Here is a 13,051-nt window from a genome sequence, read left to right on the forward strand (position 1 = left end):
GAGGGAGGCATCATGGATCATGGTGTGGCTGGTTCCCCCAGGCTTTGGGGAAAGTGAGGACAGCCCAGAAGCTTAGAGGACTTCTAAGACCTGCTGGACAACCCCCGAGTTACTGATGAGGCCAGAGAGAGGCCAGGCCTCCTGACTTCAAAACTACCCAGAGCTCCCTGGGGTTCATCCTCACCCCAAGCCCTCCACAAAGGTCAGCTCCTCCAGACGCAGCAGTCGCCCGGATGGCCCACTGAGGATGGGCCCGTCCTAGGTGAGAGTGTCCTCTCAGGAGCGGGGGACATTACCCTTCATGGACTCAAAGGTTAGCTGCCAATTCCACCTTGCTGCTGGTAATGAAGAGCGCAGGAGACGGATGGAGGCTGCCCCACGCACAGTATGCTAATTCCGCTAACCAGTGGACCAAGAAATGGCCGGTCATTTGCGCCGCCATCTAGAGTCAGAGATGCTGCCTCAAAGCTCACTTGTCTTTAATGCTGTCCCCCTGTTGGGGATCCTCAGAGCGATCGCTCCAGCCAATTTCCAGAGATGCAGGCAGCCGGAGGACAGGAGGAGTGATGGATGTGCGGGCCTTGCAGGGAGCCCTCCACCAGCACTCAGGTTGCCTGGGGTCCCAGCAGGCACCGGGTGCTCTTGGGGCAGTGCCAGCATCTCCACCTTTGCTTCTCTGCCCACAGGGCCTCCCTCTCGGGGTTGGGGCCTGGACCAAGAGGCAGGCAGGCTGCTTCCATCAGTCTCCTGTAAAAGAACCGAGTTCCTGTTTGTTGTCGTCTAGTCGCTAAGTTGTGTCCGACTCTGCGACCCCATGGACTGCAGCATGCCGGGCTCCTCTGTCTTCTGCTATATCCCGGAGTTTGCTCAAATTCATGCTCACTGAGTTGATGATGCCATCTGACCATCTCATCCTCTGTCTCCCCCCGCCCCTTCTCCTTTTGCCTTCAGTCTTTCCCAGCATCAGGGTCTTTTCCAAGGACTCAGTTCTTCGAATAAGATGGCCAAAGTATTGCAGTTTCAGCTTCAGCATCAGTCCTTCCAGTGAATATTCAGGGTTGATTTCCTTTAGGATGGACTGGTTTGATCTTGAGTTCCTGTTGCTAGCAGGTGTTTTTGGACTCGCTGCTGGCTCTCAGCCCCCAGGTGGCCTCTATCCTTGCACATGGGGTCGTGGATAAGGGTAGGGCCAAAACACTGCCTGGTACATGCAGAGCTCTGTTCTCAGATTCTGGGACATGCTTGAGGCCAAACCAGGGCTGCCTACTTGCCCATTTTTATCCCTCTTATGTCCAAGTCCTGAAGCCTTGGTACTTTGAGCTTGAGTGCAGTCCTCCTGGGAAAATTTCTCTCCAACCACCAATGGTCCTTTGCCATGGAGAAGCCACTCATATTGGGAAAGCCCTCCCTACCAAGGTAACAGAGACCTGGAGAGGCTGGTCCCACATGGAACCTGAGGGTGAGAGCTCACGGGAAGTGATTCCTTATTCTTCTCTCTCTCTTTTTCATATGTGTGTGTGCGTGTGTGTATGTGTATATGTTTCCCCTGCTCACTTATGCTGGGCAAATGCATATAAGTGATGAATATCAGCAGCTCTGAATCATAACACAAAGAATGTCCACCTTTTGTCCTGGGGATCCTGGGACTTCACCTGGGGTATACCAGGTCCATTCATCCTAGGAAAATTAGTGCTAGAAAAGGCCCATTTTAAATGGACCTGTGTTAAGCAGGGATCTCCTTTCTTAGTAAATGGTAAAAACTAAAAAGATGGGGAATTCATCTTAAAGCTTAAATTTGTCTTAAAACTTATAAATGGTATTCCAATTTATTAAAATTAATTTGTCTTGTGTTTTAATCTATGACTGTAATACCACCTGTAATCTTTGAGCAAAGAATGAATCAAATGTTGATTTGGGGGTATAAATTTTTCAGCAGAAAATTGTGCGATGACTGTAGCCATTCTTTGCGGTTAATTTTCACAGCATGATCTTCCCAGGTGTCATTTTTTGCAAAATGATCCAAAGTCTTCTACATTTTCACAAAGCTGTTCGTTATCCATGACACTCAAATCATTCCCTTTTGAGTGTCTGCTGTGTTATCAGCTTTGTCCTTTTTTCCTTCAAATCAAGAATGGCCAGATCCTTCTTTGTCAGTGGCTTTGCACAGAATTTGATGCTTCTTCAGCATCATTTTCACTTCCTGAAATCCTGTAACTTTAGTACAATTTGCATTTTTATTTTGCAATCAATTTATCTGAGTTTTGTGTAAGTGGGCAAAGGTGGACACCAGAGTTTAGCAGAAGGGGGTTTGGGCTGGGCACCACATTTATAGATGGTACATTTCTTAGCAAACAGTGTTATGGCGACTCTCACTGCCTTAAGGAAGTGATGTGACTGGGGGACTCAAATACTGAGTCCAAGGATAACAAGGACCCCTGTGTGGTGCCCCTTCTTTTATGTATCCAGATTCTTCTCCTGGCCAGGAGTAGTGGAGGCAACATGCTTCATCTTCCTGGTCTATGCTGGCTCTTCCTGGACCACGTCGGGGACTCATCCTGATAGGGGACTTGAGCCTTTGAAAAGGACCAGCCAACTCTATCAAAAAGAGCTCCCGATTTAACTGTACCCTCCTTAATTTGGGTCCCAGCAGCCTTCTCATCCCGGGACAGGGTGTAGGATTCAATCTAAGATGGCACTTTCCTGCCATTTTACCTGGGGGCAAGAGGCTGCAGGATCCAAGGAAGTGGTGTGCAGTACTTAGGGAATCCATTTCATTAAACGTCATCAACAGGATAAAAAAAAATGAAAAAAAGAATTTGTCAGAATTTGTTACATGCAGCTGAAGCTGCTCAGTACAACTAAATGTGGAATCTTGAATAAGGTCTGAACATAAATAATGGGCACTAACATAAAATTTTGTGAAATTTGAACAAAATCTGTACTTTAGCTAATAAAACTATATCACGTGTTAATTTCCTGCTTGTTTGTTTGTTTTTTTGTTTTTTACAACATAGTATTTCTTTATATTCTCAGGTTCAGATTAGAAGTTTAAAGCCTCATTCAATTTTTTTTTAGTCACTAAAATAATAAGCTTTCTAGACTTTTAGCAGTAATTCTAGAAGCCAGAATAAATGGCATCAAAGTTCTGAATGAACGTAAATTAGAAATCTAGCATTCTATTCATACTTAGTCAAACAAGTGGAACCAAAATGTCATAAATTTTTTAGCTAAGCAAAAATTCATGTTTTCTAAAACATTTATATTATACATACTACATATATGTATATACAAGTTTTTCTACTATACTTGATAAAGGCTTGAGAAAGAACAACAACAAAAAAGAGAGAGAAATTGGAAAGTGTTAACTAACTAAAATGCGAGCAATGAATATGAAATAGAAAAAGTATAACAAACTAGATAAAAGTAAAAGATCATCATATCGTCCAGTTGTTTTTAAACATGGCTCTTCATTAGAAACACCTCTGGAGCTTCGGAGAAAAAAAAAGATACGTGCACATTTGTGCTATTTTTTAAAAGTTCCAAGATAATTCTAATGTGCATCTGGATTTTAAAAAGTGATTATAGATTTTTCTATTAAATGGCAGTTTTAGTGGTATAGAATTCTATTATTTTCTGTTGACCAATCATGGTACAATGGTATTAAAATGAGTAATAGTTTAAAAAATCACAATAGTAAAAGATGCCTACCTGTTTCCACAATCTGTTAAAAAATATTTTCTAAATTTCCTTTGTATGGCTTCTTAGATACACACATCATTTATAAGCGGACATTTAATTTCCAAATACATGGGGTTTCTAAAGTATTTTTGATATTAATTTCTCATTTAAATATTTATTTTCCAAAATCATACTCTGGGTTTTTTTTTTCCAGTCTTTTTATTGAGGCTTTCAATGGCTAAGTCAAAGATCTCTATGTAAATATCACCTTACACTTGAAAATATGTGGGTTATTTTCAAATATCTTTTGATATTGATTTCTAACATAATTCCACAGTGATAACAGACTTTGTATGATTTTAATACCTTAAGACCATGAAATTTTTGCACCTTGTTTTTCATCCCTGGTTACGTTCCATTGTCTCCTGGTTTATAGCCTGTGTGGTCAGTCGCTCAGCGCGACCAACTCTTGGTGACCCCATGGACAATAGCCTGCCAGGCCCCTCTGTCCACGGAATTCTCCAGGCAAGAATACTGGAGTGGGTAGCCATTCCCTTCTCCAGGGGATCTTCCCCACCTAGTGATCGAACCTGGGTATCCGGTGTTGCAGGCGGACTCTTTATGGTCTGAGCCACCAGGGAAACCAGTTTATAGTCTATTGGAACTTAAACAGAATTTGTATCCTGCTTTTGTGTGTTATGTTGAATTGTTTTATAGTGCTTTTCAGGTCTACTATAGTCTTCTACTTTTCATTCTATTAATTCTATTATATTTCATTATTATATTATCATTTCATTCTATTAAGTTTTGAGAGTTTGATATCGAAACTCAAACTAAAAATCTTAATTTACCTACTTTAAAAAATAATGGTAATATATAGTGGAACTAAGAGGAGAGTGAAAAATTTGGCTTAAAGCTCAACATTCAGAAAATGAAGGTCATGGGATCTGGTCCCATCACTTCATGGCAAATAGATGGGGGGAAACAGTGGCAACAGTGTCAGACTTAATTTTTTGGGGCTCCAAAATCACTGCAGATGGTGACTGCAGCCATGAAATTGAAAGACGCTTACTCCTTGGAAGAAAAGTCATGACCAATCTAGATAGCATATTGAAAAGCAGAGACATTACTTTGCCAACAAAGGTCTGTCTAGTCAAGGCTATGGTTTTTCCAGTGGTCATGTATGGATGTGAGAATTGGGCTGTGAAGAAAGCTGAGCGCCGAAGAAAGATTTTAAGCTGTGGTGTTGGAGAAGACTCTTGAGAGTCCCTTGGACTGCAAGGAGATCCAACCAGTCCATTCTGAAGGAGATCAACCCTGGGATTTCTTTGGAAGGAATGATGCTAAAGCTGAAGCTCCAGTACTTTGGCCACCTCATGCAAAGAGTTGACTCATTGGAAAAGACTCTGATGCTGGGAGGGATTGGGGGCAGGAGGAGAAGGGGACGACCGAGGATGAGATGGCTGGATGGCATCACGGACTCGATGGACGTGAGTTTGAGTGAACTCCGGGAGTTGGTGATGGAAAGAGGGGCCTGTTGTGCTGCGATTCATGGGGGCGCAGAGTCAGACACGACTGAACGACTGAACTGAACTGAACTGATATGTACTTTTGTTCTGTATTTTCCAAGTCTCCTGTAAATGTGTTATCATATTTTCATAATTTTAAAAAATCAAATGAATTTAAATTAAAACTATAGTAAAATAAAGTAAATGAAATGACAACAAACAAAAATCATCATGGTCTCCCAAGTCTTAATAATAGTAATAAGCAAAATGTAGTGATTGCTTACTATATGTCAGGTATTGATGTAAACATTTCACAAGTATTGCCTTACTTAATCCTCACTACTCTGGTTAGTGTTACCCCCATTTTACAGTTGGGGAATAAAGACGTAGAAAGCTTATTTTTTTCCAGGCCATAAAAATGATAAATCATGAGTTGAGATTTGAGTCCAGGCAGTCTGACTCTAGACCTCGTATTCATAACTAGTAATGTGTTGGAAACGAACATGGGCTTTTTCTTCTGGGTTTGAATGATGCTGGGAGTGCGTGTAGAATTGATATATTACAGGATAATAGGATAATCTGAGGGAAGAAAACTTGCCAAGCGCAGCCTCCAAAATCAATAGCAAAGTGCCATACTAAAACTAACAAGTGTACTTTATGTTTAATCATGGATTCATTTTGAAAATTCTGTGCATAAGTCAAGAAACTGTCTTTTAGGACCGCCAACCCCAGAAAACCAGGTATCCCTCAGTTTCAGGCACAGGAAGCATTTTCCCAAAGATGCCTCGTTCCTTGAAACTAATAAAATAATTGGGTTGCAAATGCTCAAAGCTGTCTTTCCCCTAGCAGTGAGCTCTTTCATAGCTACTGAAAAGTCACTTTTTGGGGGGGCTCATTATCCCTCAAGATCCTGTGCTGCTCATTTGCATATGAAAGAGGAAGTTCATAAAAGCTCTTTCTTATTTTCCAACACGAGTTCAAATCAGGGGCCATTATCACCCTATAGAAAGATCCAAATGGCATATGGATCATTCTGGAGAAGGGGGTGAGCGCCTTTTAAGAGAATTGTTTTAGTTTTTGCAGGAAATTAATCAGAGGGATGGGCTTTGTGGAGCGGGAGCAAATCTAATCTGTTCTTTGTTCGAATTTGCCTTGCTCCAATTCCTAGCAATTGTAGACAACATGCTCTTTTGTTCGGGAGACACTTGTTACATGCATAATTAGAGACTGCAGTAGCTGTGTTTAAAGAAAAACTGTTTTCCAATGTAATGTGTGATCTTGATAATAGTATTTTCATCAAAGGTAGCAATTACATTCATTAAGCTGGGACTGGCGTGGCGGCAAGGAAATTAAGTGGCAAGTGAATAAAAAGCTCCCCTCCCCCCGTTATCTCCTACTCTTTATAAGTTGAAATGCACCATGGTGAGCTGGAACTGGGAAATACACAGCGCATATAAAAAAATAAAGTCCTCCTTAACCTTTCTGAATAATGACCCTGCAGATATCCTAGGGACGTCAACTATAGATGCACTTTTCAAATTAAAGGGTTTTATTCTCCCTTAATTTCCTATGCAAGTTTTAAACGAGCTCAACATATGATTCAGGTCTTTAAAGGCTGCAGGGCTCTTTAGGATTAATTCACTGTTCTTCGCACACATAAATTAATAGTTTTGTGTCCTCAAAAAAAAAAAAAAAAGCTACAACAAGGCATGAATCAACCAGTTTAGGAGAGAAATAGAGCCATTTGCCTATTTTTAATTAATCCTTTAACTATTTATTTAGGCTTCCTTATACTTTCATTTGAAAGATGCTAAAAATGAAGTCCACACGTGGAGGGTAGAAAACACGGTTCAGGAAAACAGTCCCCTCTCCATACACACTCAGGTTCTTGAACATCACTATGTTGCTGAGAGAAATTTATCCTGAAGAAAAAAGGATCCCACACATGTATATGTATATGCGTTTGTGTGTGTGTATCTCCTCCAGGCAGATGCTCTGTGTCCTCCCCCACCCCATCCCCCTGGTTTAAAAGTCCTGCTTGAAAAATGTCCTTGCAATGCCTCAAAGGGCTTGATGATTTCAATTTTATTCAACAGAGCACAATGATAGCCAGACATTTCTGGGCAAAAGCAGATGGAAATATGCCACCTCCTATCAGCACCCTAGCTCCGGCCAATGTTTTGACCTGAAAAGCTTTCTGAGAAAATGAAACCAGTCCACAAAAATCAATTGGGGACCCCTATTTCTTGTGATTGGACATGCACCGCTCTGCGGCAAGAATCATTATCTGTAAATTGATTGACCCAAATGTCATGCAGACCATCTTGGAGTGGGAAGCCGAGAGCTTGAATGGCCTGTGCATTTTCTGCTGGCTGCACAGCCAGATGTGGCAGTGGCCTTGATGGCCAACCTCTAACCAAGCGGGTCAGGGTAGGGGAGCTGCTATAATCTGAAAAAAAGCGAGACTTCAGAAGTTTTTCAACTTTACTTTCTGCCCTACTCTCTGGCAGTTGATCTGACAAGGGTATTGAATGAGGAGCCAGGAGACCTGCATGTGGTCCCAGCTGGTGATAAGAGCTAAGGTCGAATGGCTTACTATCTGACAGGTATTTCACTGCGGTTCACACACATTGTATCTCTCATTCCTCGTAGCAAGTCTTCAAGGAGGGCATTGGTACTACCATTTTCATTTTCCAATTAAGAAAATAAAACTTTACAGAAGTCAAGTAAGCTACCTCGGTTTGCATAATTAAGGCATCGGGGAACACACATCCCTACACAGCAGTCTGATTTCAAAGCTCAACCCTCTTGGTCATTGACTTCATGATCGTGGGAGCAGGGAATTTACTCTTTTCAGACTCAGGTTCCCTGGATGTCAATAAGGGGGCAGCTGACAAAGCCCTAGGGTCCCAAGCAGCTGGACATTTAAAAGATTTTTCAGGAGACCTTTCAAGTTATCTTGTCGAAGCAGCTGCTTTGCTTTTGGGGCTTCTTTTGAAAAGCTATAGGTAGCCCCCAGAGTTGAGAGAAGACAGAGCTGGGTACCCAAAGATCATGGGCAGCTGAAGCTCCCGGGAGGGGGTCCAAAGACAGGTGACGGGTGTGGACCTTGGTCCACTGACTCATGTGAACAGGAAGGAAACAGCACACTGAGGCTCAGTGGAAATGTTTTCCAATAACCATCCCCAATTACCCTCTGCCCAAGCCCTCTCTCCTGCTAGGTGTAGCTCTCTTGACGGTTGTAGATCTCAGTTCAGCGCGAGAAATTCAAAATCATTTTTTGGTTCATTGAATAGCCTTGGTTCGTTCTTAAGACAGCCCTGTTGGGAATTCCCTGGTGGCCCAGCGGTTAAGAATCTGCCTTGCAATGCAGGGGATGCAGGTTCGATCCCAGTCAGGGAACTAAGATTCCACGTGCCACGGAGCAGCCAAGCTTGAGTGCCGCAACTACAGAAGCCCATGTGCTGCAACTAGAAAGTCTGTGTGCCTCAGCGAAAGGTCCTGAGGGCCGCAGCTCAGACCCGCTGCAGCGCCTACTCCACAAAAGATAGCTCGGTTCCTTTAAAAACAGCAGCCTCATGTCCATTAAAAAAATATATTTATTTCTGTTTATTTTTTGGCTATGCTGGATCTTGGTTGCTGCATGCAGGCTTTCTCTAGTCGCAGGGGGACTACTCTTCTCTGTGGTGCACAGGCTTCTCGTTCTAGCAGCTTCTCTTGTGGCCGAGCACAGGATCTAGGCGTGCAGGCTTCAGTAGTTGTGGTGCTCAGGCTTAGCTGCCTCAAGGCATGTGGGATCTTCCTGGACCAGGGATGGAACTAGTGTCCCTTGCATTGCAAGGCAGATTCTTAACTACTCGATCACCAGGGCAGCCCCTTCATATCCATTCAGAGGCTCCTGTGAACAGAATCCCAGCAGTGGCCCCATCTGTCTTCTGTCTCTAACAGCTTATGACATGTATCTGTGTGTGTGCACACATGTGTGTGTGCGCACATGTGTGTGTGTGTGCACGCGCACATGTGTGTGTGTGTGTGTGTGCATGGTATGGGGAAGAGTTCAGGGTCTTTCTTGACTTTTTCCTTTTTCCCTCTGGTGTTGGGGTTGGTTGTGGCTTGAGAATGGATGGGGGGAGAACTGGGCAGGTGCTGTCTTCCCCTTGCCTTCGCTGTTCTATCTCCTTTTCTATGTGCATGTGATGAATGAGGACTGACTGTCGAGGGGAGTTGTTTTCTTGGGCCTTAGGGGTCTCTGGCAAAAGTGGCTACATTTCACCACTGGCTCTTTGCATTCCTTCTCCTTGCATACTTCTTTGTCCTCAAGGGAAAAGATCCTGTAGAAAGCATATCATCTACAATCCCATTCTACCTCCTGTGCCAACTCTCAGGCCTGAGCGCACAAGCAGGATCCGTCTTCCTTAACTTTTTGGAACACAGAACTCAAGATGAGGTTATTCTGACCCCTTCTTGGGCATTCCCTCATTGTGCCATAGGGTTTCCTGAGTGCTTTCCTTCTGCTTTTATGGGAAGAATTAACAATCACCTGGCTAAGTAAGGTGTCCAGGTGGGAACAAAATGCACTGGCTGATGGACTGTTTACCACTAGCACCACCTGGGAAGTCCAGAAGATCTAAACACACTAAGAATTATTTTGGAGATTTCCCAGCTCCACAGCGAGCATCACTGGGCACTTTTGGACTCTTTCTGACTTCCTGAACTTGCTTCCTTTCTTGTTCTTAAGGTTTTGGTTCCCTTTTGCCCCACATCTGAAAGTCAGTCCCTAACAATCCTTGGCGCCAGGACTCATCTCATCCTTCCTTCATTGAGAATGAAAACGTTGGGGGAAAAAAAAAAGAAACTTTGAAATCCTTTCCTTCCAGTGCCTTCAGTTCAGTTCAGTTGCTGAGTTCAGTTGCTCAGACTCTGCAACCCCATGGACTACAATGCCAGGTTTTCCTGTCCATCACCAAATTCTGAAGCTTGCTCAAACTCATGTCCATCGAGTCGGTGATGCCATCCAACCATCTCATCCTCCATCATCCCCTTCTCCTCCTGCCTTCAGTCTTTCCCAGCATCAGGGTCTTTTCTAATGTGTCAGTTCTTCACATCAGGTGACCAAAGCATTGGAGTTTCAGCATCAGTCCTTCCAATGAATATTCAGTATTGATTTCCTTTAGGATTGACTGGTTTGATCTCCTTGCAGTCCAAGGGACTCTCAAGAGTCTTCTCCAACACCACAGTTCAAAAGCACCAATTCTTCGGCGCTCAGCTTTCTTTATTGTCCAACGTCACATCCATACATGACTACTGGAGAAACCACAGCTTTGACTAGACGGACCTCTGTTGGTAAGTAATGTCTCTGCTTTTTAATATGCTGTCTAGGTTTGTCAGAGCTTTTCTTCCAAGCAGTAAGCGTCTTTTAATTTCATGGCTGCAGTCACCATCTGAGTGATTTTGGAGCCCAAGAAAATAAAGTCTGTCACTGTTTCCATTGTTTCCCCATCTATTTGAAATGAGGTGATGGGACCGGATGCCACAGTACCTTTACCCCTACCCAAAGGGTATCAGCTGCATTTAGGATTAAACTGGGTGGGAAAAGTGGGCAGAGCCTGCACCTTCCCTCCGGTCTTGAACCTAATCTTCCAGTCAGGGTTGAGAAGCAGAAGCTCTGTTGCAGACAAGAGGTGCCTACTTGATACACTGGGAATGGCCTTGGTGGTACCCAACTCTACTTTCCTTGTTTGTCAGGAGCCAAATCTTAAACCAGAACTAACAACTTACACGAAGATGTGGCAACAAAAGCAATTTTACAAGTAGAGAAGAGTGTAACATTTCATCACAGTTCTGAGAATTTGGTTAGTCGTCTCAGAGCATTTCAGAATGATGCATTGTACAAGTATTGTACAGATATTCTCAAAGTTAGTACTGAACTTAGACGTGGGCAGGGGAGCTGTTGCCCGGGGCCCTCGAATTTCACAAGCACACAACAGTCCTTGTATTCACCAGGATCTGGTGCTACGCTGGCCTCCTGTGACCTGAGCCCTACGCATCCACTATCATGATGAACACCTTTCAAACCATGGGTTCTTTTTCATCTCCTTTGCCTGAGGTGCCTGAAACAAAAGGAGCAGGAATCCTGATGAGAATTTCAGAGAGAGATACCGCTTAGGGGGGTGAGGAGGGTTTTGCTTAGGGAAAAGACAAATTCATTAACTTGTCAAATCTTTCCTCTCAGAAAACAAGAGTGCAAGAGATTCTTGAGTAACAAGAGATCATTTCCTAAAGTAGGGAGCTTCCCTTCTTTGGCTCCTCTGTGTTCCAGTGGAGACTTCCAGAAGTTCCCATGAATTGGCATAGCTTTCCAACAGTTTTATATGGTGGTGGACCACACTTTGTAGTAATAATTCACATGACTTTTGACTTTGTGTATGAAGGTCTAGAATTAACATGCATGGCACGTGACAGCAATTCATTACATTAGCTGATGAATACAAGAATCATGAATGTTCTTGTTTACAAAAAACATTTATAACTAACTGAAATTTCAAAAATCAAAATTAAAAAGTGAGTTTTGTTTAAATAATTAAAACTTTTATATAGGTTGGAAGTTTATTTAGCCTTTTAATATTAACTATTTTGAATATTTTTTTTCAGGTTTTAAACCTTTTTATTTGCATATTAAAAAAATTGTTCATTCCAATAATTAAAATCATTTGGACAACAACAACAAAAAAATGGCACTCTGATTAAACTACATTTTACAGTCCGCAGAACACCTTAGACCAGCTTTTTACTCTAGATTTCACTGTCGTCCCAGCCAGCTTCCTCCTTCACCAACATGCAAGTTCTCTTCCTTCCCTGCCAGCCACACAGGCAGATGGGAGAGGCAGGCGCCGCCTTCGTCGTCAGCAGTTCTCCATTCTTTGATGTGAAAAGGGGTGGCACAGTCATTTAAACTCGATCCAACTTCTTTGCATCTTACAAAGTTAAACAGCTAAAAGAATTAAAATACGAAGGCAATGCTTGTGGAACGTACAGTGCATACGGGTGGCGCACGCTTCATTACGACTCGCCTGCTTGCTTCTCCTGTTCAATCGTTTCTTTCGAAGGCAGTGGATTTTTCTCTTGCGTTTCCGTTTTCTTCAATTTCGACTTATCGAACTTCTCTACCTCGGCGGTATTGGGTTTGTCAGACACGGTTGCAGAGGGGGCAGAGCGACCTGCGAGCGAGTGAAGTCGGGTCTGCGCCGTGGCTGCCGCCGAGTCAATTTTGAATACTTTAAAAGCTAACTTTTGGAAACAGATGAAAAAAGAATTCGAATTTTAAATTCTTTTGTTTTTTTTTTTAAATATAAATTTATTTCTTTTAATTGGAGGCTAATTACTTTACAATATTGTATTGGTTTTGCCATACATCAACATGAATCCTGCAGTAACTTCAATTTACATTTTTTATGAAGGTACAGTCTACTTTTGTACACTTTGAATAATTTTTTTTTAATCCTGTAGATTCTGAGTAGATAAGATCATAGTAGAAACAGGAAGTACAAAAACAGAGGTTAGAAGCCAAAAGTGGAAACAAACTAGAAATAGAAAATCTTCAGTGAGGTGGTGATAGTCTGCTTAAAACTTTAAAACTCCATAATATCAAGTGGGCACAAGCAAGATATAACACATTTTTTATTTAAAGAAGATTTAATTACTGATTACAAAATGTAAAGTATGTGAAAACCATTCTCATCAAATCCACACCATGAGAAGGTTGAAATCTCTGCAATTTCACCCTGTTTATTAATTTAAAAAAATAATTACTGGGGCTTTCCTGATGGTTTAGTGGTAAAGAATCCGCCTGCCAGTGCAGGAGATAC

General features: G+C 42.5%; 1 pseudogene; it reads right to left on the bottom strand.

Moving 5' to 3' along the window:
- Positions 12,096-12,506, bottom strand: LOC102171127 (annotated as a pseudogene).

The sequence above is a fragment of the Capra hircus genome, chromosome 26 (genome assembly GCF_001704415.2).
Source record: "Capra hircus breed San Clemente chromosome 26, ASM170441v1, whole genome shotgun sequence".
Classification (NCBI taxonomy): Eukaryota; Metazoa; Chordata; class Mammalia; order Artiodactyla; family Bovidae; genus Capra; species Capra hircus.